The sequence below is a fragment of the Rhea americana genome, unplaced genomic scaffold (assembly GCF_003343005.1).
Source record: "Rhea americana isolate MKP2758 unplaced genomic scaffold, rheAme1 scaffold_54, whole genome shotgun sequence".
Taxonomy (NCBI): Eukaryota; Metazoa; Chordata; class Aves; order Rheiformes; family Rheidae; genus Rhea; species Rhea americana.
Window position 1 is genome coordinate 4,703,286 of NW_028186690.1, and position 27,500 is coordinate 4,730,785.

The window sequence follows — 27,500 nt, forward strand, 5'->3', positions numbered from 1 at the left end:
GACTTGTACCTTTTTCTGTGTGTAAAGCAACATGAAACGGGTACTGATTTCAGCTGAGATTACAGCCCTTTGTGGTATCATYGTCATCTGGAAAGATCCTACCTGCTATCAGGAATGACCAAGGAATAAAGGCAAGGTCTCCACACTGTAAAGAAGTAACGATTTGGTTTTGGTTTTGTTTTAGTATTCCTTTGAGGTCAAAATCTCAGCAAATCTGATGGCTGGACCTTCTTACGAACTTGCATACAAATATGTATACTCTGAATGAGTGTCAAAATGAAATATGTTATATACTCAGTTCCAAAGCCTGCGCCGGTATAASAAGATCTTAAGCAGAACCTTAAGCTGGACAACGTTAATCCGTGAAAATGTTAGCCAGCTTTGAGGCTTTTATGGCTTAACAGTCATCCTTAAGTGAAAAAGATACTTCTTTGAGCAAATTTTCTATATGTAATGCAATTTCATGTGAATTCATTGTCTAATGTTGCTATTAATTAAAATTAGTTGCTACATTCTGTAAGTTAATGCCCAGTCTTGCCATTCTTTTTATCTTTTAAATGCTCCCTAATGAGCATGATAATAGGGCCGTACTTTTTCTTTTTCTTTTTTCTTTTTATTTTTGTAACTTCTATCATTGAGGTCCTAGACGTGTGGTATTTCAGGTAATGGATTTTGTTTATTTTACTGGACCTCTTCACTTCTGCACAATTTTCACTGACTGTACAAACTCAACAGCTTGATTTTTTTTTCCCTTCCCATCCCTGAAAAAAACACTCAGATGACCAATAAGCGTGAGGAAAAAACATTTCTTTATGATTTAGTCAATATTCTTCTTTGATATTCTAAAGAGATGAGGTAGAAAGAAATATTACAAAATAGAAAGACAGAAGCTCTATGATTTTATAAAATGTACTTTATCATGTGTCACAGTGCAGGAGGAAAATACCTGTCATGTAACCGCATGCAAATAGTGCTTTAAAATCATATAGAATTATCATTTTCCTATGTGGTTTTTTTTCTGCCTTACTAAGTTCCTACAAAACTGTAGATATCTCTTCCTCTTGAACTTTCTTTGCTGTATGTGGTTTATTAAAAGGGAAGAATGCTTTTTAAAAATCACTCTGCACTTCTACAAAATTAAGTTTACAATTGCATAAAAGAAATTACTGTCGTTTAGGAAGCTAAGCATTTCAGCAGATTCCTAGAGAAGTAAAAAGGAAATAGTGATTATCAGTCATGAATTGTGGATTTAGAGGATCATACTATACTGTCTAAAGTAGCAATTTAATAGAAAATGTGGATGCTCATGTAAAGAATGTGAAATTAAAGATCTCAGGGGGTAAGAGGGTTTTTTTTTGCTTATTATTTGGTATAAGATTTGTCTAGAGATGCTTGTATCTTGAATATTTCTATTGAAGATTAAGAACTGTCTTAATTAAAAGTTTCAGAAACATCCTTTATGATGTGTTTGTTTTTATTAATTTCTTACAAAGACTATACATTATTGCTAATTTTATTTGAAAGGAGAATTGTATTAAGGAAGGAAAATTCTAGTTATACACTGTAAAAAATCTATTAAAAACATATATACTAACTTCCTTCAGCATACATGTTGCGAAGCACAAATAAGTTGTWATTCAGGAAATGCCATTTCCTATAATATAAGCTTTTAAAAATAATGAAGTAGGCGAGCTTTCTGCAGTTCTAGAATACATGCTTCATACATAGTCTCTTCTGCCATTTTTTCGTTCAAAAACAGTACTGTATTTTAAGTCTCGTAGAGTCTCTGTGTTATTGTTATCCCTGTTACGACAATGAAGATAAAATAAGAGTAAAATAAGAATTTTTCAGTATTTTATTTTGTATCAGTACAGCATTGGAAATTGTTGCCTGAGCAGCCAGGTATAGCACCGACTGCAGCAATAGAAAATTCAGTGTCATGCTTTCCCAGAGACTCTCCTTCCCACTGCAAAGGAAATAGATTGCCAGGTGATGGCAAAGTGATTTCTTTTCTCTCAAATCCACATTATTGCCAGCGATATAATTTGTATCAAGTAAGCAGTGAGTTGTATCAGTTTACAACACCTAAAGATAGAAATTCTGATAGGAAAAGAAAATATATTGGTTTGGTCTTTCCTGTACAGCAACATCAGTCTGAGCATTAGAATCTGGGCTAAAAATATCTTTCACTATTTTGTATTTGGTTTTGGTATTTATTAATTATCTTTTCTTCCTTCCAGACTCTGGTATGTGGCCTGCTCTGAATATCTGGTTTATGTGTCCTTTTTCTCTTAATTTTCTCTGGAAACTAGCTTGCTTAAGGAGCACTTGATACGTTGTTCATACGGAAGATACTGGTAGACTACCTGCAGTCTGTTCTCATATAAATTAACCTTCTTTCTTCACCTAACAACATCATCTATAAACAGGAATCAGTAGCCACATTCCTAAGCCTCTAAGTGTCTTTTGGTTTTCTAGCATGTGATAAGGTAAACGTTTACATTTTAAGCTAGACCGACACACTAACATGTGCACACATGCCCAGGTAATCCACACGCCCATTCTCTCTATGCCTTCACCCGTGGGCAGTTTTAGCAGCGTGTTAGTGGTTTCCGAAGCTTTTGGGTCACGCAAGAGCAGCTCCGGTTTTTCCGCCAGCGGGGCCATCGCGGGAGCTGGCGGCGAGGGACGCCGCAGCGTCCGTTCGTCCCTGGCCTCCCTCTGCGTCGGGCAGCGACCACTCGTTGTCACGCTTGACTGCGTGCTTGTGCGGCACGAGCTCCCCAAGCTGCCTAACCACTCTGATGGTGTGAATCGTGCACTACAAATTAATAATGTGCAAATATTGTCCGATACAGAGCGAAAAGAGCACGTGGAAGAAAGCTCTTCTAAGATTGTAAAATAGTCATAAGAGGGGCTTGATTTACTAAAAAAATTATTAAAGAAAAACACAAAGCACCTTCTTATTGGCAAAATAACAAAGCTCTATCCTCTTCCATGTGTAATCTGTATGTAAATTATAACTGAAGGTGACTTTCCATACCAGGGGTCTAAAGACGGACTTGCTTGGAGAAGGCAGGTTCTAGCCTCTCCTCAGCCACCCCTTGGTCTGTGCAGACAGGGCCACTAACGCATCTTGTCAGCTGTGCGCTTCTTCTGCRATCCTCTTCTTCTCAAAACATTTAAATGACTCCTGCCATGAAAGGGGAACTGACACCAAAAGCTTTATGAAAAAACAAAATTGATTTTATGATAGAAGCTGACAAAGTTGATCAAAAGTTCGTRCTTGAAGCTGCTCCTTTCTTCCATTGCCGCCTTGTGCTCAGACAGTCACTTCTTCAGCACACTTATGCAGCRTSTCAGCCYGGTAAATATGCTTTTTGCACAATCSAAATTGTTTCTCTCCTCCCAATTCCACTCTACACTTTCCTGGTTTTCTTTTTATCTTTCCAATTGCTCTTTCACTACTTTCTTCAGAGAATCTTTTTTGTAGTTCATCCCAATGACAAATTCAGTCAGTATCTTTGTGCAGTCTACTCCAGAAAACATTTCTTCTGTTAAAAAAAAAAAAAAAAAAAAAAAAAAAAAAAAAAAAACTCATCCCATCTCTCTGATACTAGCCTGTGGATGCTTAGAGATCAACTTAAAGACCAACAGAAATAACCTTTCTTCCATGGCCCCTTTTCTCCATCACTGTCAACTGTATCACCATGGTGGTTGTCTCATAAGCTTGGAGCATAAACAGCATATTGAATTTGGACATCTTTCTTGATCTTACCACCTTTACTGAGGTACAGCTTTTTTTAACTGCTTGCAGTTTTAACTTCTTGTGCAGGTTCTCCTAATTCCGGTTACTACAGCTGGCACCTTTTCTGCTCATGACAAACGTTGTTGGATCTAATTGCTGCCACTGTTCTGCACAGATTATTTTTCTCTGCATCTTTCCCCAGTTACCTTTCAAAATATCAAATATAAGCTGTTTATTTTCAGTTATTCTCAGATTGTCTTTACCATACTCATTCTTTCTCATAAAGTTAAAAAAAAAAAAGGAAAAAAAAAAAAAAAAACAAAAAAAAAAAAAAAAAACAGCCGTTCATTTCCTACTTCCAGATTTTCAGATAAGCCCCATTGTACTTTGTCCTGTGCTGTTGGTAATGATTGTGAGGAGCTTCCCATAAACATCGGAAAGGTACCTCATTATCCTCCTTCAAGTCAGTCAGTCAGACTTTTCCAGTTTATGCATAGGAAGCTTAGCAACATACGTTGCCTACTATCATGACAAGTATTTCCTGTCAGTCTGCCTCTGTCATCTCTTGTCTTTCACGGAACGATCATTTTGTTCTGCGTTTTTACAGTGCTTACAGTTTGTTCCTGGTCAGTAACATGCAAGTCTTCATATACTTCTCATACTGTGACTACTGCTGAGTCTTTCACCAGCCTGACTGATTTATCGTGTATATGAAGTACTTCATTCCAACGGGATAAAATAAGGCATTACAATTAATTTTYCTGCATTATTGATTTCACTGGAAGTTTCTGATGGTCTGACTTTTCTGAGAGATAAATCATGATTTTTGTTTTTTTGTGACTTCAAAGTCTACTGAAATCGCAGAACACACAAATTTCTATTGCATCTATTAAGAAAACTTTATTTTCGATCTGCAAGATTTGTGTCTTCAAAATAAATTAGTTTTTAAAGTAAAGTTAAGAGATATGATTCACAAGGACATTCAAAAAGCCTTTGGCACAGTCCTTCACAAGAGGTTATTAAGAAAACTGAATAGTTCTAGGTGAAAGTTAAAGTTCTGTCCTAAGCTGGAAACAAGCTCAGAGACAGAAGATAGAGTAGGAATAAATTGTCAATTTTCAGAATGGCAAAAGGTTAACGTTTCTGTCTACTACAGACCTATGCATTAAACAACATATTGTTTAATATATTTATTAGTGATCTGGAATAAGGGCTGAAATATATGGTATGTATGTGTCCAAATTTGAAGATGACCCAAAAAGTTATTTAGCTTTATCAAGATTAGAGATGACTTTGAGGCACTCCAGAGGAATGTAGAATGGTAAGTAAATGAATGCCATGATGGTAGAAGAAACTCAGAATTAATATAAACATACTGAAGTCCTGTATTCTACACAGGAATAGGGAAGACATAGGGCATATACATTGATTGTCCTWAAGCAATTTAACTGCTTACACTGTTTATAGTGATAATATAAAAATTAACAAAAATCACAATATAGAAGAGGAAAGAGTTTGTACTTTCCTCAGAATGCAATAAAATTGAAACAAGGAAACAAAATCCAAGATACGTAAAAATTGACAAGATTCATGCTGACAAAAATATTATAATACCATTTTTAGTTGTAAGTATGATCTCATGATATTATACTGATTTTGAGATGTTTCATTTTCATACGAAAAGCCTGACGAAGGATTATTTCTTTCTTCCTTCTCTCTACAGATCTTTCTGTTATGCATTCCAACTGTTTCCTGCTATGCTTTGTATGTAACTCCTAGTAAAGCTGTATTTTGACAGCCACAAGGGAATGTGGCTTCATCCTCATGTATGTCTCTATGTCTGAGAGTATATAGTAGATTTTAACAGAAAGAACTATTATTTCAAAACTACAGAAAACATTAATTATTTTGCTATGTAAAATGTAGTCTAAATATAAAAGTTCTTAAACTTGTTTCTAAAAAATATTAGCAGAAATACTAATAATTTGTTAGTTGAGAAAAAATGTTTTAATTTGATATCTGTGAAATTTTCTTACTCCCTAAATCTTGAGGAAACAGGACAAACCTGTCATTTGACAAATTCATGGAGCTTTGGTTCCCAAAGACAACAATGTCAGGTTATTTACCCAAATCAGTTACCCAAATTACACAAAAACTGTCTTTGTACAGCGATATGACTTACCTTTTAAATAAAATACATGTGCACGTTGTTACAAATTCTCTGTAGAGACATTTTCACGTTTAACTTATCTGTGTAGTGCTTTGTTCGGCTTTAGGCTAGTTGATCTCTGTCAGTCCTTTCCTGTTATGTAGTTTTGTGATTCTAGAATTTATTAAGAACAAAATATACCACGGACCCGTYATTGTTCGTATTCCGGGAGCATTGTATTAGTTGCAGACGTAGCGCTTCATGGAAAAGTCTTACATTTTATGACCTGAGTCTCTTCTTCTTGGCATTGGTATTTCAGTGTCTTTGCACGATTCCTGCCTAAAAGGTGATCCCGATTCAGTGAGATATCTACAAATGCTGGGTTGTACCTCTTACACCAGAAGACCTCAGAATTAAGAGCAGATTCTTTCACAGTTTGTTCCTTAGGGCTGCAGGCAAGGATTACAGGCAAACAGAGAATAGATCTTAGCTGAGATAGAAAGATAGATAGATAGAAAGCTGAGATAGAAGATAGATTCTCTATCTTCTTGACCTTTTCAGAAGTACTCTCTCACATGAATTTAATATAGAGGCATTTAGTATGGGCTGCAAAGAAAGCCTTGTGGTTTTTACCTGCAGACAAAAACGCAGATAAAAATTCACTGCGACCTAGCTGCAGATGCATATATTCAGTAGCTATTTTCATCCATTTCATCATAGGCTGAGCTAATATTTCTAAAAACTTTGGAATTAGGTTCATACAAAGCTTAACATTCAGAAATGTCTCGTTTAAACTAAAGGAAATTAAAATATGCATCATATGGTATGGTCATCTTGACAAAGTCATAAAGTTACCAGAAAACACTCATGCCTTTCTTAACACTCTGTATGTTAAACAAGTTATCGTATTTGTCAGAACTTTTCCCATGTGCTTATATGGGTCACAGTAGGATGTTGTTCTGTATGCACACTGTTTTCAGGAGTCTTTTATTTTTTGATAGTTTGCTTTTGTTTTCAGTGTTATGTAGTTGACAGTAATATTTTTGCTCTCATCTGTTGTAGCTGTTAAACTGAAATTTTGGGATGCCTCCAAAATTAATTTTCCAAGAGTGAAGATTCTTTAGAGAGGCTGTTTTTTTCCTTGTTCAAGATCTTAAAGATTCCATATTCACCTTCTTCCCCAATGCATCAAATGAGAAATTTTAAATAAAATATTTTCATACTCATATTACAAATATGCTATAACAGATTGAATATTGAGTCTTTAAGAATATAAAGTCTAATCTAATATACATGAATTACCTATTTATTTTTATATTTCATTCATCCTTCATTTAAAAATCACATACAATACTCATATTCATTTTATTGTCCTTGTGCTTCACTCCCTCATCTCGATTGCACCCATCTTTTTTGCGTAGTGGAAGGTAACTGCTTGTACATCAATCACAGAGATCTGGTATTTCTATTTACTGTTAAATGAGTTGCACTGATTGTCTTAATGAAATCTTATTCCTGGATTGTGYGACACAAGAATGCATGAGTCTTTCAGTTATGCTCCATTCTTTGAATTCTGTCTCTCCAGGCTTGGACTACTTGCCTGTAAAGAATATTTACTGGTTATCCTATTTAACACCACAGTCGTATCTCAGACTCTCTGCATATTGTTTGTCTGATTCTCTTCTATTTCTTWTTCTTTCATCGTATCCTGTCTTACGGGGACTACAGTAGGCTGTGTTTGTACATAAGTTGAATTTTTACTCCAGAGAAAGTCTCTGATTCCTATCTAAAGAATCTATAAATCTCGTCAGACTAATTGCAGGTAGACTTGGTCAAAACCTGTGAGATGAATGCCAAGATTTGTTGGATACAGTCCATAGCAACCCTGGAATGGTCAGATCAAGAGGCCATTAAATATCAAGATTAAAACTCCAAATCCCTGTTCTTCAAGAAGGGCACTGAGCTGCTTTCCAATTTCCTTGAATAACATCTTTTTCATTGCTAAATAGCTTCTTTCGTCAAACCTTGGGAGTAAATCTTACTAATAGATTTCTCTAACCAGCTCCTTTCCTAGGACTGCCTTTCATTTTAGGATGTCATACTTTTTAAATGAGACACTTTATTCTTCAAAGACAATGCATTTAAGCTACACTAATCTCTTAAATCAGCTAAACACCCGACTCTGATCCTGGAGGACATCTCTTTAAAACACACATCTTTGCACTTCTGTATGTATTTGGATCATTAACCTTTCCATGCTCTAGAAGTTTTAACCAGTCATATGAGTTAGTTAAGAAATCTTTGGGTGAAAAACTTACTGAATATCACTAGACTAGAGAATTTAGCAAAAGATACAAAAGTTAACGCATACAGAGACAGGATGCCTGAAAATTCAATACCAAATTCCCAGAATGATAGAATCAATGGTTTACATTTCATTTATTTCTTACTTTTCAATAAMATTCCTATTTTAATCCTTTTTCTGAAATTTTAAAATTTTTTCTGTAAACATGAATGCAAAGACCACTGTTACCGTTCTGGGAATCTGAGCTGCTCAAAACTACAAGCTGAGCACACTGCTGTTTTGCAGTGGATGGCACATATTTTCAGTTCAGCTTTTTTGTGGCCTTCTGTAATGTGAAACCATGAAACTACAGGTGTTGGTTATCCATGTTTAGAAAGAAGACAGATAAAATTGGAAAGTAAAAATAAAAAACAAAAAAAAGATTTTTGAAAGGAGACTTACTCTAATTCTCAGATTTAGCTGTACTTAAAGTCCGTTTAGCTAGGTATTTACACATGTGAGTATAATTCCTGTTAATGTATATATCTTTAATTTCTGTTAGAGCAGACATAGAAGCCCTTTAAGAAATGAGAAGATTCCTCAATTTATCAAGAGTGAATTATTAAATACATTTCTGTATGAATCAATGGACTGTTGGCTTCCTTGTTTCTGCAGAGTTATTCTGCCTCGGAGATATCTATCTGTTCAGCAAATAGGGATGCAATGATGTCAGCTATAGAAATGTAGAAGGTTGCTATATGCTTTTTATTAATAATTTCCTGCATTTATAATTGCACAACAGCAATGCTGGTAAGACTGCTTCCTGTATGAAGCAATGCCTGTGTTGTTTTTGAAGTATTTGTCATGTAGCCTCAGAATATATGAAAGGATATATGAAAAAGAGAAATTACTTATTGGTAATTTTATTTCTGATACTCTTCTTATCTTACATTTTTCCAGCCTCACTATACTCTAGGACTTTCTACTCTTTTCTTTTTGTGTTCTGTTTTTGTTCCCTGTTGTTTTTTTTTTATCTCTGGTGGATTGATTTGCGACTTGTCCACATTCACAAGGAAGGTTAAGCACTATCCAGCAGTGTCACAGTACAGCAAGGAGCGATGCCATTGCCAGAAGGATGAGGAGGTGTCCTTCAAAGCATTTTTCACACTTCCAAAGCAGTATCTTCCTGACCTTTGGTTTAACTCTGAGACAGTCACTCTTATCCAAGAACTGATTGTTCAATCATTTTAACAAAATGCTCACATCTTAAGGAAACAATATATACACACAAACGGGAATGGCTTAGGATTGACTTTGGAGTCTCTAGTTTACCTTGCTGGGTTTCTTTATGTTTGGAAAAGCTGAAAAAACAAATAATTCATGCAGGACTTTGCATATGGGGACTTCTAAGGAAAAAGAAGCTGGCCAGGAAAGTTTGGAGATGCTTAAATGAAACATTGCAAACGCCTACCATAGGCACTCCAAGGAGGGAGTGAGTGTGGAGCAGGCCTTTCTGATGAAATGTTGGGAAAATAAATTATTTTCTATTTTTAGTGTGCCAGTGTCTTTTCTAATTCAGTATGGCATACAGCATACAATTGCATACAGTTACATACAATAGTGTTTTCCAGAGGCAGCTTTCGTAGAAATGTGTGTTCATCTATACTTCCTCATAAATGATCACGTATAAACTTTATAAAGCTACAGCTAATAATCTGTGCAATGAGTTCTCCCTTTTGAGGGATAGCGTGTTTTTATGTGTAATGTCGGTTGAAAGTTTGAGCTGGTTCTAAATACTTTGTTCACGTACAGAAGTATCAGACTATGTGAGTCAGATCCTAACCCTGTCTCTGCGAGTGACTACGCCAGGTGCATTTGGAGTAGAGTAAGAGGATAGGRCAGGATAAAAAGTGGAGCTGCTTCCCTTTTACGCTGTCCCAGCAATGGGAGGCTCGAGAAACTTTTGTGTTCAAAARCTACAAATAGATTTTTCATCCTTGAATTTATCTACTTTATTTTTTAAACCATGCAACGTATTTTTTTTTCTTGCCCATTCTGTCAAAAATAATGCTTTGTTTCTTTCCTGAATGTCTTTAGGTTTTGTTTTCAGGCACTCAATCTTGTTAAACTCGAAGAGAGAGAATAATGTCAGCATTCCAGTCACCAGCTCGGATTTCTCAGATCCAGCTAATGCTCTTTGACTGTGCTTCAGAAGCTGGAGATCAGCTTTTCGGCAATTGAAACATGAAAGATTTAAACTAGACTTATAACATTATTTAGTTACAGTCAAATCATTAAAGTTCTGTATTGTAATTATGAGTGATTTCACGTACCAACAAATCTCTGCACAAAAGCTTGCAGGACGTGACTGTGGCATCTCTCTGTAGTTACCTTCTCTCTCTCTTACTCAGGCTGTCCTTATTGTTCTGGAGAGTCATCTGATGATTTTGGAAGTGAGGACATTTTTTTTTAATTCCATGATCTTGCCTGTCAGTTAGGTTGACTCTCATAGCTGCGGTGTACATTCATTTCCTTTTTCAGGCACACATTTGTTTCTATAATGCACTAAGAGGTACCCTGGTGACTACTCTCTATTTTTTTCTRTTCTACACATGTGCCAAATAGCATGAATATCTTTTCTGCGATCAACATTTGGCTTTATGGTATTGAGTTATTAGAACTATARTAGAATACAAAGGCATGTATAGGTCTAGAACCATAGACCTGTCACTGATCAAATGTACTAAATTTAAAAGGCATGGCTGTTGCTGTTGCTTCCTTACTTTGTTAAAGACATTTTTTTCAGAAGAACAGAAAAGAACTATAATATGGAGTTTCAGCAGTTTACTGTCTCAAGAAAAGAACTGTGTAGCAGTTATAACTCAAAATTATTCAGAGAATTTTAATTCCTCWTAACAAGCAATCTGAAAGTGTTGTTAAAGCTAATCAGTGCTCTCAAGTTGATAGAGAACTGTCTGTAATTTTATTTTGGAAATCTKTTGGTAATTCTTAGATGGAAATTTTTTGCTACTCTGGCAGGATAGCAAGAAGAGTTTACCTTGGACATGACTTACTAGAATCCGAACAATAAAATCAGCTAACTTCATTTGTTTCGAGTAAAAGACAAGGAAAAAGGAGTATTAATTTTAATACCATTTACTTCTCTGTGCACACTTTATGTTTAGATGCCATTTATAAATATCATAATTTGTTAAATTTTATGACAATTTATACCATGTCTGATGACTGTAATTCATGCATTAAACATGCACACGTATTTTAATGATATTTGCATCGTATAATATGCTTTGTAACGACTTGCCACAGCATCATCGGTTAAACATTTATTTTACAAATGCATTTTGTAATATGCTGTAGTAATAAACTATAAAAAAGTTGTCTCACCTTGTAATATTTTCATATAGATGAATAATGCATTACAAATTCTGCCTTCATTTAGAACATGACCTCTATTCTGATGCAGTCTGATACCTTGTCTGGATTTACGGTGATCACTGAGTTTTGTGAGGTGGTGTCAATCAGCTTCTGATTAGTTTTTTTAGTTGATTAATTTGAATTAATATGAAAATATTTACAAAATAATATAATTTATGTTTAATTCTTTTATTATTTCAGCCAATTCATTCAAACCAATATACCRTCCCCCCACCATGCTGTGAGATAATTCTCAGTCTAAACTGTTTCTGGAAATTCAATTCTATTCTGAAATTGATTATCCAAATGACATTGTTACCTTACTGGCTGGCTAATTTTATGTCATATATATCTCTAACTGCTATGCCACTGTCATATCTAATCTTACAATCTATATAAATCTAAAGGATATAGAACATATAAAAAGTTTATACTGACCTACTGCATATTGAAAAGTACATATACTATTTCTAGCTTTGATCAAGTGTTTTTTCATTTTTTTTTTTACTTATAGAGCTGTATTTGAAATAACATTTTGCTTATATAGCTATTGCCATTTTAGTCAGCCTATCAAGTATCTGACTTCTGACACATCATGCTGATTTTTTTCAATAGTTTATTAAATCTGTGTGTTGTATTTAAAGTCTCTTGTCTGGGTTCTCTATATGAGTAGGACACMGATGCCGACATTTTCATTCATTTTATTCCACAGAGTGAGTTTTTCTTAAAACTTGCAGAGAAAAAGAAGGAATTGAAGGTTGGCTTGTTTGTTTTCGTGGGGTATATTTGGCTGGGGTATACATAYGTGCTGTAATGGAATCATGGTATCAGCAGTGTTCTTCGTCTGTTGCTTTACCATACTTGAAAGAAAGCTAAAGTAGTTGGATGGTATTTTTACTTTTGCTGTCAACTGGAACAAGTTTTAGGGCATTCTGTTTATCTGATGCAGTCAAAGTGAACAGAGGAAGTARATATAAAGTGCTCTGATTTTACCGCTCTTTAACATAGATATGAATGACTATTTCAGGTAGACTACTTTACTAAGGAGAAGTCAAAATTGGATAATTAGCCTCTTGGAGGAGGGATTTATTGCACTAGACTCTAGATGGTTGCATGATAKCTCTACCACTTACCTGCAGATTCCATTCATAGTCAAGGCAGTTGCGGTCAATACACCATTGACACTTAAAAGGGAAAATTTATCTGATCTGATTTAAAAATCTAATTTAGGATTTAATGAGTTTTGCTACAGAAATGCTTGTTTTTCTCCACTGATGGCCTAAGATCACTAACTGGGATGTAGGTGTCTACAGCATAGACTTCTRTATTTGATTTAGTGATTTCTTACTATTCTCAATTCGTTTTTGTTTCTTATCAAATGAGCTGGGCTTGTTGGTGATGGAGCTTCACCTCTTCCAACACTGAGCATATTAAACTATATTCTACATWGTCAAACAAATCCTGTTTATATTGAATAAATTCGGTTAGAACATTTCTGGAGAGAATAATTCACTCRATTTCAGGTGAAGGACAGCAACTAGTTCCCACTGGGGTATGATGACAGTGTTGTGGCCTCTGTCCTCTAGCATCTAGAGTAAGACATACTTGTGTTACGCAGGCTCATAAGCATTTGTGAAACCTCAAGCTAGTTCTCTTACGTATTGAAATTTGATTTGGTAAAGGTAAACTATGCAGTTTTCTGTCACAAATAGGTTCACCACCACTTCTCCCATTCTGTTAAGGTGATCTYATAATTTAGGTAACATTTTCTGTCTTTGAGAATATTACTAAAATCTAAAATACAGCAGTCTCTATTTGTAGGAAAATTTTATCTACTTTTTTCCCCAGTGGTCTTTTTGTTAGAATCATGTTGTCTTTTTCACGTGGCATTTATTGCATTATTRACTATCTTGTTTAGAAGAATTCTGATGACTTCTAGGGTTGATTTTATAAAAATGTCCATCATGTGTAACAGTTTGACTGGGTTCCTAGTTTTAATTTTGCACTCCTTTTAATGCCACAAAATGATACAATATCTTGATAGTATTTCAGTKTGTCTTCTTTTATAAATAACATTATAGTTGCACAAGAAAAATTATMTGATGTGATAAGAGTTTTTTTTTTAAAAAAAAWTTTTTTTGCTCAGAAAGGAAAGAGATTCCACCCTTTACTGAACTTCTTGGCAACTTGTCATTCGCCTGGTCTCTTTTGAAAGTTTCACATATATCCAATATGTATAATATATGTGCTTTTGTTRTTACTTTTCTGCTTTAAGATATCTGTAGCTCAGATTTTGTTGCAATCCTGGTGTGCTTGTAATTGCTTTTCCCAGTTTCAGATATAGAAATGCTKTTAAGGAACATATTCTAGAAATCTGTATTTGCACATTGCATATATCTGTTTATACATGTATGTACACAGATGTGTATTTACATAAATAGACCTCATATATGCAGACCTGGGTATACTGGTACTAAAGTGCAGTGTTATTCATTGTGYACTTTTCTTATCTATCTGAACTTTACTAGACTCTTCCTTTCTCCGTTCCAAATCTCAGCTGTTAATACTACCAAAATTTCCCAAGAAATTGTTTTCTCTTTTCTTCCTTTTTCCTTTTACATGACAGTTCTTTTCTCAAAAGCACAGTATCTTCTGGACTAGAAGAGGGAACCTTCAATCCATAACTAGTGAAAAATACACTGTCTTGCCACCTGCTGAAGCCAACAGTAGGATCAWCCTTTATATACCAGGTTAAGAGAAGATTCCAGCTGCATAGTAGAGCACACACTTGTTTTAAGGACTGGGAGGCTAAAATGCAATAGATTTTCAAACTGCAGTACTAATATGCATAGAAAGTTTATTTATTTTAACAGGTGTCAGTTATCAGTCTCCCTCTGAGGCATACTATTATATAAAAACTCAACTTTCCAGAATGGAAAAAAGCTCTGTGATGGCATTTTTGCACATTTTAACAGATTTTTAAAGTAGCTTTGCTAGTATAGAATTCACATTTCGTACATACATGATGATGTGATGTTGTATAAACTTTTTATTCTAGTTGTCTTTAGGAGAATCTGCATAAATCACGTATGGTTTCACCATCTATGAATAATGTGGCAACTCCAAATTCATGCCAATGGAACCATCATATTATCATATCATGTATTGTATATAGCATACATACACAGTTATAACGAGGTTGAGGATAATACTGAAAATCTCTTCCTTCCAGGCTTGAAAAATGACCGGAAAGTAGAGATCACTTTTCATGCCTTGGGAAAAGTAGGTCTCAGAAATTAAAACTCCAGTCAGTACCTATAACCTTAAAATGTATTTTAATGTTCTGCAGCTTCAGTTACCCTCAGCTGAAGCTTCTCTATTTTAGCTTACAGGGTCTTGTGACCTCARCCCATAGCAGAGTTTCAACAGTAATAGCGCCAGCCATCTTGGATAAATGTAAGTGAATTTTTTCCTCATTTCTATAGTTTCTGTCCCTCCCATTCACTTTCAGAGTTTTGTTTTTTCACTCAGGATGTAGACAGTATWCCTGACAACACTTCTCCTTTTTGCAAGTAGCATGATTGACACAAAGTAAGAGTAAAGCAACTAAGTGGTAATTTTTGCCTTTTAAATGTCACAGTATCAGACTCATCTTGTGCGTATGAAATGCCATTTTGGTGGCCGTGCAAACTTTATTTTAGCTGCAGCTAGTTTGGCAACAGTTTTCATTATCTAACATGATTGATCTGCAAAGAGAGAAAGAATACAAAAACTTTGGTCCTATAATCCTATTTTAGCTAACACTAAGGATGAAATATAGGAGAATTCAGAAGATATTTCTCTAAGAAAAAAGTTTATCTTCCTCAATAAACTGTTACTGTTTTGCTGCAATTCAGACTGTAATAATCCATTCTCAATCTTAGCTGTGTATTCATTAACTGTTGGGGTCGGAGAGGTATATGCTTTACCTATCCTAGCAGTGTAACTTCTTTCAGGAGTGTCAGATGGGGAATGAAAGGCATCTGCTCCATCTTGATTTCTCAGAAATACTAAATACAACAGATTTTAGATTAAAGTCAGCATTTTTTCAACAGTTGCCAAGTTGTTGGTAATGTTAATTATGGTTGCACTAAGATCCTAATCTGAACAAAAGGAAATCGAAATATAGCTATTCATTTAGAAAATCCTGTCTTGTGTGCTGATAGCCTTAAGAACCTGGCATTTAATAGTAACCTACAAATGGTACCTGAACAGTCTTGTTCAGTACTTAGTCCTGAGTTGGCCAGCGTCTGAATTCACCATTTCAGAATAATGTGACATCCCTGATGTTAAACCAACATACCACCTTGCCAACTTCTATATATTCATGTACATAAATATGTGCGTAACAGACATACTTAAAAGTCGAAGTTTTTATTTACAACTATAGGACATAATTACATAGTACTGTAGCTACAAGATGTCTTCTTCATGACAACTTCAGGTGGCTAAACATACTACTGTTCAAATGAAGCCTATTCTCTCTATGTGGTTTCATGGGATGTATGTATAATGAACTATATAAATGAAAATCACATGTGTGGCAGTTAAGACTAACACCAACAGAAGCAACAGTGCCACCATCCATCTTACAAATATGTCGTRATCGGGGGCAGTCTTGGTGCTTTGCCTGCACCAGACTAGGACCTATCTTAGAAATCATTAGAATTCAGGTTGTCTTACAACTATATAGTTACATTTACATCCCCATGATAGATGTAACAGATCAAATACAATAGGAACTAGTAACTGTGTGAATAGAAGAACATGTATTGAAACCCCTTTGTGATATTCTTGAATTTCTGTATGTCCCAAACCTTAGTTATGCCATGTAGATGTAAGRATGGGCATTGTTACTAGCTACACACAGAAATCAAGTAGTAAAATAAATTGTACGCCTGAAATCTATTCTTTTTGACTAAAATTATGTGACAGAAAAAAAAGCAGAAGAAATGTTAAGTTGGCTACCAAATACTAAGGAATGACAGGAATGAACTGAGTCATGAAGAATAATTCCTAACATTTGTCTGAGGAGATAGGATTAGTTGCAAACCCATGCAAAACTTGAAGACCAATGTCCTCAAGGACAAAGTAGTTTTATAATAATTACTGTAAATCTTCATTTAATTTCAAAAGAAGAGAAGGTTTTCTTATATTTGTCATTGCAAGGCTGAGTTAATGAAAGAGCTTTGAAACCATGTACAAAAGGAAATATGTACAGATTTGAAGTGTGTGTGTGTGTGTGTGTGTGTGTGTGTGTGTAAAATAAAATGCCACTTTGTGAGGGATTTCATGCAGTCATCATTAGAATGATAGCAGTTTCTTAAATAGATATATTTATATGTTTATGAAATACCAATTATWTAGGTGGAGCCATGTATGCCAACATAACTTCATTACCACTGCAGGCTCAGTCCTGCATTTGTTATCTCTATGACATTGTAGCTTGTATGACATCTTTGTCCCATTAAACAATATGATCCTTCTGTGCAAGAATAATCCTGTTTTGATAACTGTCTCAGTCGTGTAAAAACATCAAGATTATTGAATTAATAGAATGATAATATGATTCTATACATCTTGCTAAAACAATATTCCCTTGATAATAGATAGCTAAAATGTTCTTATTTCCTGGTTTTAGTACATGTGTAGCTCTTCCAGTTATCATTGAGCAGTTGAGATGGACCAAAATTGGTAGGAGATATCTGTGCTTTGTGTTTTTAACTATAACGTGTAGCATGTATTCATTGAATATTTAAATATATATTTAGAGAAAGAGAGGAGAGATGGCTGTCTGCGCAATGTTGGGGCTTGTATATCTTATTGTTTAACTCTTTCAGTATGTTAAGGAAAGACTCTGAAATACAATAGAAAGTAATTTCTGAAAATGGCTTCTAGAAATTGTGGTGGAGCAGGCACAGAGGTTCTATAATATGAAAGGCTTGCTTGTGAAATATTCAAAGATACTCGAAAGCTCAGAAAGTCAGCATGCTAATCCATTAGGCCACATATATAGATATAATTCTTTACTTACATTACACATGATGCAAACTTCAAGGAATTTCACTTTCTTTTTTTTTCATCACAAAAACATATCCAAAATTCTAAGTAGTYCAAGAAAGAGGCATTTGGGTTCCTTAGTAAAAAAGTATAAACTGCCTGTGATAACTTTGTGGTAACAGTGAAGTAACAGAGGTACTGATGGTGTTGCAGAATCATAAATATCTGATTATATCATCCTTATTGTTCTTAATAATTATGAGCATCCTGGTTTTTAATGAGTAAGTGAAATAATAGTACAAAGAAAGTACATCACATATTCTGAGAATAAATATCTGAATTTTATTAGGATAATCTCTGGAGAGTTTCTTTGGAAGTTCACACAACTAAGTAAAAATGAGAGACATGCAGATACAAGTTTATACAAAAAATACTTGTCAACATAAGTCTGTGGCTCAAATCTTGCAAAAAGTTATGCGTTTATTTTACATAATATTTTGTATTTTCATATTTCTATTTACCCTGTTATATAAGTCATACTGAATTTTCATTAGGATCAAAGCTTTATGAGTAATTGGTTTTGATTCTAGAGAGCCAAATAAAAAGAAATCTGATGAATCTGTACTTTTCTGTGGAAAAATGTTAAGAGAGATTTTGATAATTGTGCTATATTAAATTCTAGCTGCTTTTATGAAAAAAAATTGAAACAAAACATTTAAAATTTAAGGATTTAAAGGCTTTATTACTTTAAAAACTAACCATGAAAAGCAGTTCCATTCCTCTATTTATCTTACATGTTGCAGAGAGTTGGTTGCCCTCTGAGATGTAGGAAACCAATGAGGTCGAATTCTTCTTCTGTTGGCTTTGGAGTAGGGAGAAGAACCAGATGTTACTCTTCTCTTCTGAGAAGCAGTAACCAAGATCTGATAGAGTCATTTGCACTTTCTAGCTCAGTAAACAGTGTGCTGTTATTTACCCAAGGTGGAACAGTTCCAAGAGAAAAGACTGAATTTCTGTAGCCTGATAGTTAACCGACACACCTGGGACCGGAGAGTCTTGAATGCATGTCCCAGCTGTGGTTTCAGCCCTTCTACGTGTTTTGCTCAGTCCCTGGAAGGAGAGGATGTGGTCCCTGACGCTAGCCATCACAGCCATTAAGTGATTGGCGTTAAAACCCAGTTATGAGTCTTTTCAAAGGAATCAAATTTTTCAATTTGAAAAGTATYAAAATGAACTGTTAAAATATTTTGCTTTTTTCCTATCCACTTGTCAAAACTGTTTTTAAAWTTTTTTTAACAGTATGAATTTTGTTAAAATGTGCATTAATTTAAACTTAGGGTACTGGCTTTAGCTGTTACTTAGTTTGATGTTTGTTGCTTCTGTTTCTGCCTGGGAGGACCTGGATGTCCAAAAAGTTGTTTTTCCCTAATTATATGGTAGGCCTATTAAAGCTATTAATTTTCCTACAAACTTTGCATAATGCATACCTTTTGCTGGCACTGAGAATGCTATATATGTTTTTCTAATAAGCCTACAATATCTAATAAAGTAGTGATCTTACTTTGAAAAGAAAAAATAATATTTTTTATTATAAGTGTGTAGTGATACCCTTAACAAAAAACATTTAAGAAATGTTAATGTATACAGTATTTTAAGGCAAAKTAATAGAGATATATCATACATTGTAGTAATCCAACTATTACATGTATACAAAACTGAAGAAAATATGGTGCTAGATGCTACACCATTTTTGTGTGATTCATCTCAGAGTGAGTTAGCTAAAATGAAGGTACTCTGCTAGCTTTATTTAAAGATCCATGCTTAAAATGACTAATTTTATAGCATATATTTTCTGTTTATGTGCTTGYCAGTTTTAAGCAGCCTTTTATATGCAAATGTGTGATGACAGTTCTATATTCTGTGTCATTTCTTCACTAGAATTTTTCATGCTATTGGAATAATCYCTTAACAGATATTTATAGAATTTTTACTGTTATTTTGACAAATCAGACATTGTTATTAAAATGATGAAAGAAAGTAATTTTAATACATTTTATATTGGAAGGTCTAAACTTTTTAAAAATAGTATATGTTTCCTAGCACTATTTTAATAAACCTTTTACAGAAATTGAGCCTTTTTAGTTTCATTTTCTGTGGCAAGAAAAATATGTTCTTGGAGCTTWTTTCTAAGTTAATGTATCACTGAAGACTTTCTAGCTTTACTGCTGCTTTGGTGGTTTCATTGTATGTGCCCATATGAATTTGTGTATTTCAACAAGTTAATTGCTGAATATCACCCGCTSTACTAGTACTACATGTGGTTCCCTTTGGAGATAAATTATTTGGCCGTACTTTTCAGCATAAGCAAACTCAGGCTCATTGTGTGCAATTTTTGTAGTCTGGGATTTGTTACCCTGCCTTGGGTGATGTGCTCACAGCGCGGAGGGTTGGGAGGATTTCAGCTGTGTTGGCCATTACGCTGCCCCCAGAAGTGGCTGGAGAGAGCCCTCTGTAATTCCTAAGGAAAACCATAAATTTGCCTCATCTTGAGGTAACGGTTCTTATTTCGGTATTAACTCTGCGCATCAGTTTAGATTACGATAGGCAGAGATTAAGGAGAATGAATACAGGATGTCCATATTTCTGAGCAAAAAAAGGCATTGGCAGGTAGCACAGAAAGATGTTGAAAGGACAAAGCCACTCACCTGTGTCTAATGAAGGAGGTGACATTTCAGTAAATGGAAGGTACTTAGATATATACTGTGAGTTGGCAGTCTCCCAAGAATGCTGATGAAAGTGTATTTAGAGAAAAGAAAAGCATATTGAAGAAACAGCTTCTTTGAACTGTMCTCTGCAAGTTGGAGAGGGGATTGGTGAAAAGTCTAGTGGGAGTTACCCAACTGGCAGGGACCTCCGTAGCCTGGCAGCTGCTGGAAGTCACGGGCTTGTTACAGATCTGTTCTTGGCAGACGTGGTTAAGCTATATTAACTCCAGTTTATTTGCAAGGAGATTTCCTTATTCTTTTCAAGATGTCTCTGCCTTTAGGTTAATAAAATTATTGGGGAAAATTAGCCACTCTTTGGGAGCAGCCCAGAATGCAGAGAAAACAGTTTTACCGTGTTTCAGTCCCAATCACCAAGGAACCAGGTAACCTTTCAAATGGACTGCTCTGAAGTCCAGATTCAGCCTGCCTAGCTTTTGGCATTTAATTTTGCATAGCCCTGTTAGAAGCATAATCGGTCTAAGCTCTCTGCAGTCACAAAGAGAGACAGACATGGGCAATTCTGATTTTACATGGGCTGAATTAGTCACTGGATTTGCACAAATACTTAAAATTATGTGGGACAAACCAGGTCTAAAAATCAGAGGATCATAATAGCTTACTATGAAATTATTAAAATCAGTGTTCTCAAGAGGCCTGTGTCAGGCTCAGGTGTCTAGTAGATTGCTGTGTGACATGATGCTTTTGTATATTCATCTGAGACATATGAGTTGGGAGTTAGTATAGGAGATAAAGAGCAGTTTTTGCAAAAAACTCCAGTCTTTTATTTTTCCATTGGAGCTCATTTTGCTTCTTCAGTTTTTCTRTTGATGTCCATAGGTGGCTTTCTCCATTAACTGATATTTATGACATATGTTAATTAAAGTTACCAAAATYGGACATTTGGTTCTGTTATTCACTATCTTTATTTAGGAAAAGACTAAAAAGTACTCAAGTTAATAACGTCATCTCTTATGAAACTGTATGATGCTGTATGATGATACTGTATAATTCAAGAGCAGAGACAGAAAATTCAATGTGTACACCAGAACAGGCCTGACTACCATTCATAAATACTAAATCTGTCATACAGATCAGGTATTTGTATGAACAAATGGCAAGCTAGACAGAAAAACTGAAATCAAGCATGCAAGAATGATCTGTATGTGTTGGATGTATTTTATATACAACAGGAAAAATTGAGATCCTCTCATTCAAATACCACTTCATGAGAACGTGAACTATAGCAGTGTGACCTAGTTGGCTAGACATTCAAATGAAGCAAAATTTAGGTGCATGTGCAGTTGTAAATCCTATGCAAATCAGATATTTTCATAAGAGATGAACAAGAAAGTGAATCGGAGTTGATTATGCGCATGCAAATACTTGATATCGAGAGAGATATCAGATATCAAGTTCTTGCAAATTTTTGAGAATTTTCAGCCTGATGAAGTAATGTTAGGGTAGCTTCGAGAAACATTTATGACTTCCTGACCGTGGTTAGAACAGTCTGCAGGAGACCTTGCAAAGAGCCTTGTGATGTACTCCCTTCCTTGATCGCAGTCAAAACTGTAGTATGTTACGTTTTTTGAAAATAAAGTTAGCCCTGAAAAATAGCCTTAGCACGGTCCCTTGTCCGTGTGTTGCCAATGAAAACGACACTGTTGTGGTACTAATTATATTTAGTGCATGTTTTTCAGATTAGCATTTGGCTTTTGGGGTGTTTTTCTATGAGGACTTGTTTTGCTTTTTTTGAAGCACATTGTGGCTTTCACATTATGCAAGATACTAGTTGAGTCTGGACTGTTCTATGGCTGCTATTTCTCAAATAAAAAACTGAAGTTTATTTTAGTTGTCTTATACRGCAGTACACTTTCCATGATTTTGTACTTCTCTCTATATCTTTTGAGAGCTTGYTGTAAAATGCATCCACATAATAATAATAATAATAAWAAACCCTAAGCCCTACACCAAATGTTGTACATTGGGTCATTTCTTTTCCTTTTAAAATATGCTGTGAAGGCTTTTTATATGGGACTGTTTCATACAAAATAAGTGTGAAGCTCATGTATTAATTCAGTAAAGATCCATTAACCCATTTTCCTCATGTCCAAGAAACCTCACTTTTCCATTCTGTGCCCTAAAGGCACATAAACAGTAAAAGTGCTGACAAATTACTCTAAACCCTGCAGTGCTGTTTTYTTCAAATCTTAACTGCTTAAGAAAACTTTTGAAATTACTGTAGAAACTTCAAATTTACATTAATTAGTGTGCAGATATTTTCTAGTTTGCCAACTATTTTGTCACCCTGCTTCTGGCCTCCTTTGGCAGTTAATGGTCAGCGTTTTCTTGCATTATTTTAATCTGTGGCTGTTGCTGGTGCTGGAAAGGCATCTTAATGGGCAGAAAAGAGTTGGTGGCTGCATCATCTCCTTAATCTCTTTGCAGCTGTCTTTCTCACACCCGCTGTCTCGCAGAAGAGGAACACTATACAAGATAAACTGCTAGAAAGCAGTGATGAGCAGCAGCAGAAAGCAGTTTGCTTCATCTCTGCGCCTAGGTCTCCAAGAAGCAGATAGCGGGCTGCAGACCTGCATTTCATCGATAGTGTTGGTCTCTTTTTTCATGGACCGTTCAAAAGAGCCTACAGTTGAAGATATGGACAGATAAGGCATTTGGTTTAACCACTAGGTAGAAAAATAGGTGAATTGTCCTAGACTAATTGTAACACTCCTCCCTGGTCCCCTGAGAGTCTGAGAAGTGTCAACATTTCAACTGTTCCATGGGATAGGCTTTATTGCTTAAATTCATCTAGGATCCATCCATTTTATCCAGAGGCAGGAGCAAGTAGAAGCAGTTTGTACCCATGTATTCATGATAAGTTCAAATGCACATAAAGCCCAAAATGCTGTAAAATATCTGTCAGTGTTGGCAGGGTCAAGAGGGAATCTTCCCATTAAAGGCTACTTTGATTGAGTCCAAAACATACTTCTTTTATCTCCTTAAGATATGATATTGATAAGTTTGGATGCTTTATTTTCAAACTGCTGCAACTGCAGCATATCACTTTCCTACAGGTGACAAGATCCGAAAGAGGAAAGGCTTTGAAACAGAAATCTTGGGTATGTTACATGAGTCCTGAGCAAGGTGGCATTGGTACCAAATAACTATGATCCAGGCCCCTTCTCTTTCTGGCTGAAACTGTCCTTAATTGTGGTCCTTATGTTTCACATGCAATGATTACAAGGAAGAGTGGCTCTGTACCTAGGCACTGGCCACAATTTATGCTTGGAATATTTTTATGTGAGTTACAGATAAAAATTGTAGTCTGCCACTTGATCCTGTACAAGGTTATCTTTATTTTTCTGTTGATAACAGTGATGTGTTGTTGCTTAGGAATGAAGAAAAGAGTAAAATTCAAGAGTAGTAAAAAAAATTTTGTATACATCTTTTCATTTTCATAATACCTAAATGAGGCATTTCACCAGAGAAAATATAAGCAATCAAAACTAATGTGCAAGTTTAGGCATGTAGTAGTGTGGCCAGACATAACATGGGCATAAAAAGCAGCAGGAGAAGACCCTGGCTCCTCCTTGTCTCTGCGACCCAGTTTTTTCTAAGCATCATACTAGTGAAAATTGCACCGTGTCTTTTCCATGTTTTTAAGCCCAGGAAGAAGGTATGCTCTCAGTGCTCCTCTGGGGGAAGTTGCATTCTGCACCACTCAGGGCTGCCAGAAATAACAGCGTAGCGCTTATAAAAGAACAGATGGGACAATAATATTAAGCCTGACTTTTACTTCATTTATATCAATTTCCACTGGGATTGTACTGTTGACTTCAATGGCCTTTTGCTACATTGTGTTTACACAAATGTAAACAAGAGTAAAATTTGCCCAGAATCTATCATACTATCTGCTTGTAATCAGATTGTCAATATTCGACTCCTATATATGCAGCAAAGTTGAGGTCAGAAAGGTTACTACGTCTGTCTTTGTGCGGAGATGTGCGGGGGACTACGATGCCATGGTGCCACAGTGCACAGAAGATCGRTCTACACATTTTTGAAAGTATGGTGCTTGTATACATGCTGAAATGGGACTCTGGCTTGGGGTTTGGTTAGCTTCGAAAATCATACTACATGCAAGTTAATTACTTATATCCAAATAATTGCTATTTTGATCATTACAAAGTAAGTATCTGCTTAATTCCTTCACTTTTGGTACCTATTTGAAATAGTTAGTTTTGGTCACCTTAGGCTCCCTAGCTAGTTAGCAAAAAGAGAGAAACAAATCCAAAGTCAAGTTTTTAAAAATTCAAGGTTTAGTTAAGCTGAATTGTTTTCTGAATTCATCTCTTTGTCTTTTTACTATTTAAAGACTTTTTCATGAATATTACCTCTATTTTTTATCTACAAGAATTGTTTTATACCCTTCTGCTTTAAGCTAGAAAAAGACCACAGAAGATGTATTCCGGTGGGCTACTAAAGATATTTCTGTTGGCTAGTCTTTATTTTCCCTTAAAGCAGAAGATGGTATCAACGTAATTATCCACTTTTTGCAGACCTAAGAATACAGATGGAAGCTTTCAGCCTATCACACACTTTACAGGGTAACAAAAATGTAAATGCAAACATTTTTTGATGTGGTCATGACTGACTTACCTTAAGATAAGGTTTGATTTGGGCATGTGGGAAAGGAATATTTCACCAGGTTTGTGTAAATTTTGTTGGAAAATTTTATTATCAAATTAAATCACTTTAAMATAAAATGTGCTTTGGTTTTAACAATAGAAACCTAAGTTCCTATTGAAAAAGCAAGGTTATTGGTAGTACTACCAAATTTTTTTAGGCTATCTTGAGTGTATGGATAGTAGAAAAACAAAAACAGTAAAATAATCCCATACTTTAGCATATATACTGATTTTTTTCTTAAGCAGTCATAAAGGATTAATGAAACATTTTACCTCCTGATATGTATTTACATATTGTATACTAAGGAATAGTTTAGCTAATACAGTTCTGATTTAAAAGCAYGCAGGGTATTTCATGCGCTTTCATTTTAATAACTTTAGTGGTTCCAAATGACTGCACATCTGTAGTTCTGTTTCTTCACTTCTCTGGGGCTCAGAGGTAAACCAGTATTTTGTACCCTATTCAAAAGGAAATGAAATATTCTCATTGCCTAATATTGCATGCCTAAATTTGGAGATTCTTTGCATAATTCATGGGGAGGAAGCTGTCATAGGGGACAATTCAAAATTCAGAACAGAGCTCAATTTATTCTGTCTGAGTTGCCATTTAAAGGAACTTCTCAGTTTCTGTCTTCACTGTATAGATTAATATATAGATACTATTCTCCTAATTTAAACTGTTACGAAGTTACATGCTGTGAATTACCTGGCTGTGGACAGTCAGTGTACCTGCTAGCATCTTCTTGTAACAGGTAACCAGTGCAGGTGGAGCTGATAAAGAAATAGTGCATAACTCATAACCTGAGAAGATAAAATTTGTAAGAATGCAATCTTTGACCTTTCTGTGGGTCTTTAGTTCATTGGGATGGTAATTTGGGGACGTGTTGGATAATAAGGACTGTAGTTCGTTAGAAACTGGACTGAAACTAGCAATTCTTATTGACCATAGTTTCAGTTGGCAGTAATTYCTGCACACCAGTGATCTGGGGTACATTTCTACCGTTGACATTGAGAAAGTGGCTTCATATCCAATTATCCACACRCAGAATCCTTAGAGTTTTAGACAATGTTTATTCTCAAAACACTTTCAAATTGGCAAATAAGTATAAATTTCTGGTTTATGTCTTGTTCCTGCAGCATTTGAAACACATATATCAGTGAAGATGCCTAAGTATACATTGCTGTATACATGAATCAGATACAACCTTTATATATATGATTTTTGTATAGACTTGGTTATCCAAGGGGGAAAAAAACACAGTAGCTTGAAAACAACTAGCATGTTTCGAGATAGGAAGTACAATGTGGCTGGTGTGGTAGTAGTTTTTGACCTTTTTGAATATCGGGCTCACAGGTTTCTACATTTCAGACTTAACAGCATTTGTATAATTGTTTATTATTGCCCTCATGGAATAGATGGGATACCTTGGGCAAGTTGTGTTCTTTTCAGGGAATTTAACTGCCTATAAGAACTTGAAAGTGCAATTTGCCATAAAGCACTAGGTAAGACTGCAGAATTTGAAATCCATTACTGTGTACTGATTAGGTTTATCCTGAAGAACCTTTCTATATACTGACCATGGCTTGAAAAATGATATCACAAAATCAAGATGTTTTTTCATTCAGTTATAGTATTATATCCAGTGTAGCAGGAAATGGTTTTGCATGACAGTACACATGTAAATGTCAATGCATATGTCATTTACAGTGTGTCTGGGTGTTATGTGAGACTCACAATGATCACATTGGAGAAAACTGTCTCTGTTACACTAAATAAAATGCGCTTAGTAAAAATTGCTAGCAATTTTTTTCTAGACATATAATGACATGGTAAGAATACAAAACAAAACTACCAGAAACAAACCATTTCTCAAGCAGTAATATCTACAGGACGAGTGATCTAAATTGCTGGAACAGGGAGAGTTCATCACTGCACTGCAAAAGAACTTGAAATATAACCTAAAGGCAAGTGAAATACTGATTCCAAGCTTTGAAATAACAGCAACAAATTTACCTACAGACAGAAGATGCATGGAAGCAATAAACGAATTATACAAGTCTTACACATGCAATCTGATTATTCTGACCAAAGTGTTAATTGGATCCTAACTGCCAGATCTGATATCTGTAGTCTTCTAGTGGGAACCTTTCAAAGTGATGAACTGTAATTCACTGAGCTGCTTGAAGCACTTGTAATTTACTGCATGTCATGCTATGAAGAGCCTGACCTAATGGACTTTACATTACCTGTAACGCTGGAAACCTTTCAATGAAACTAGTTGGTAAAAAGTAWTAGTGGAAGTCTATTCAGAAAGAGGGAGCAAAACTACATTTTAAACACTGTTTTATATCCATATAAAAAATTGGTCATTAAACAAAAGATGAGCAACTC

At 35.2% G+C, this 27,500-nt stretch overlaps 1 protein-coding gene across 3 annotated transcripts in view; it reads left to right on the forward strand.

Moving 5' to 3' along the window:
• FOXP2 (forkhead box P2) overlaps positions 1–27,500 on the forward strand; it is a 406,754-nt gene that overhangs the window by 307,096 nt on the left and 72,158 nt on the right. Inside the window, exon 2 of one of the 3 annotated variants that reach the window (XM_085318496.1) lies at positions 15,002–15,072. The exons of the other annotated variants lie outside the window; for them this stretch is intronic. The gene's annotated coding sequence lies outside the window, so the exon portion shown is untranslated. The remainder of the gene's footprint in view (positions 1–15,001; positions 15,073–27,500) is intronic. 3 annotated transcript variants of the gene reach the window in all.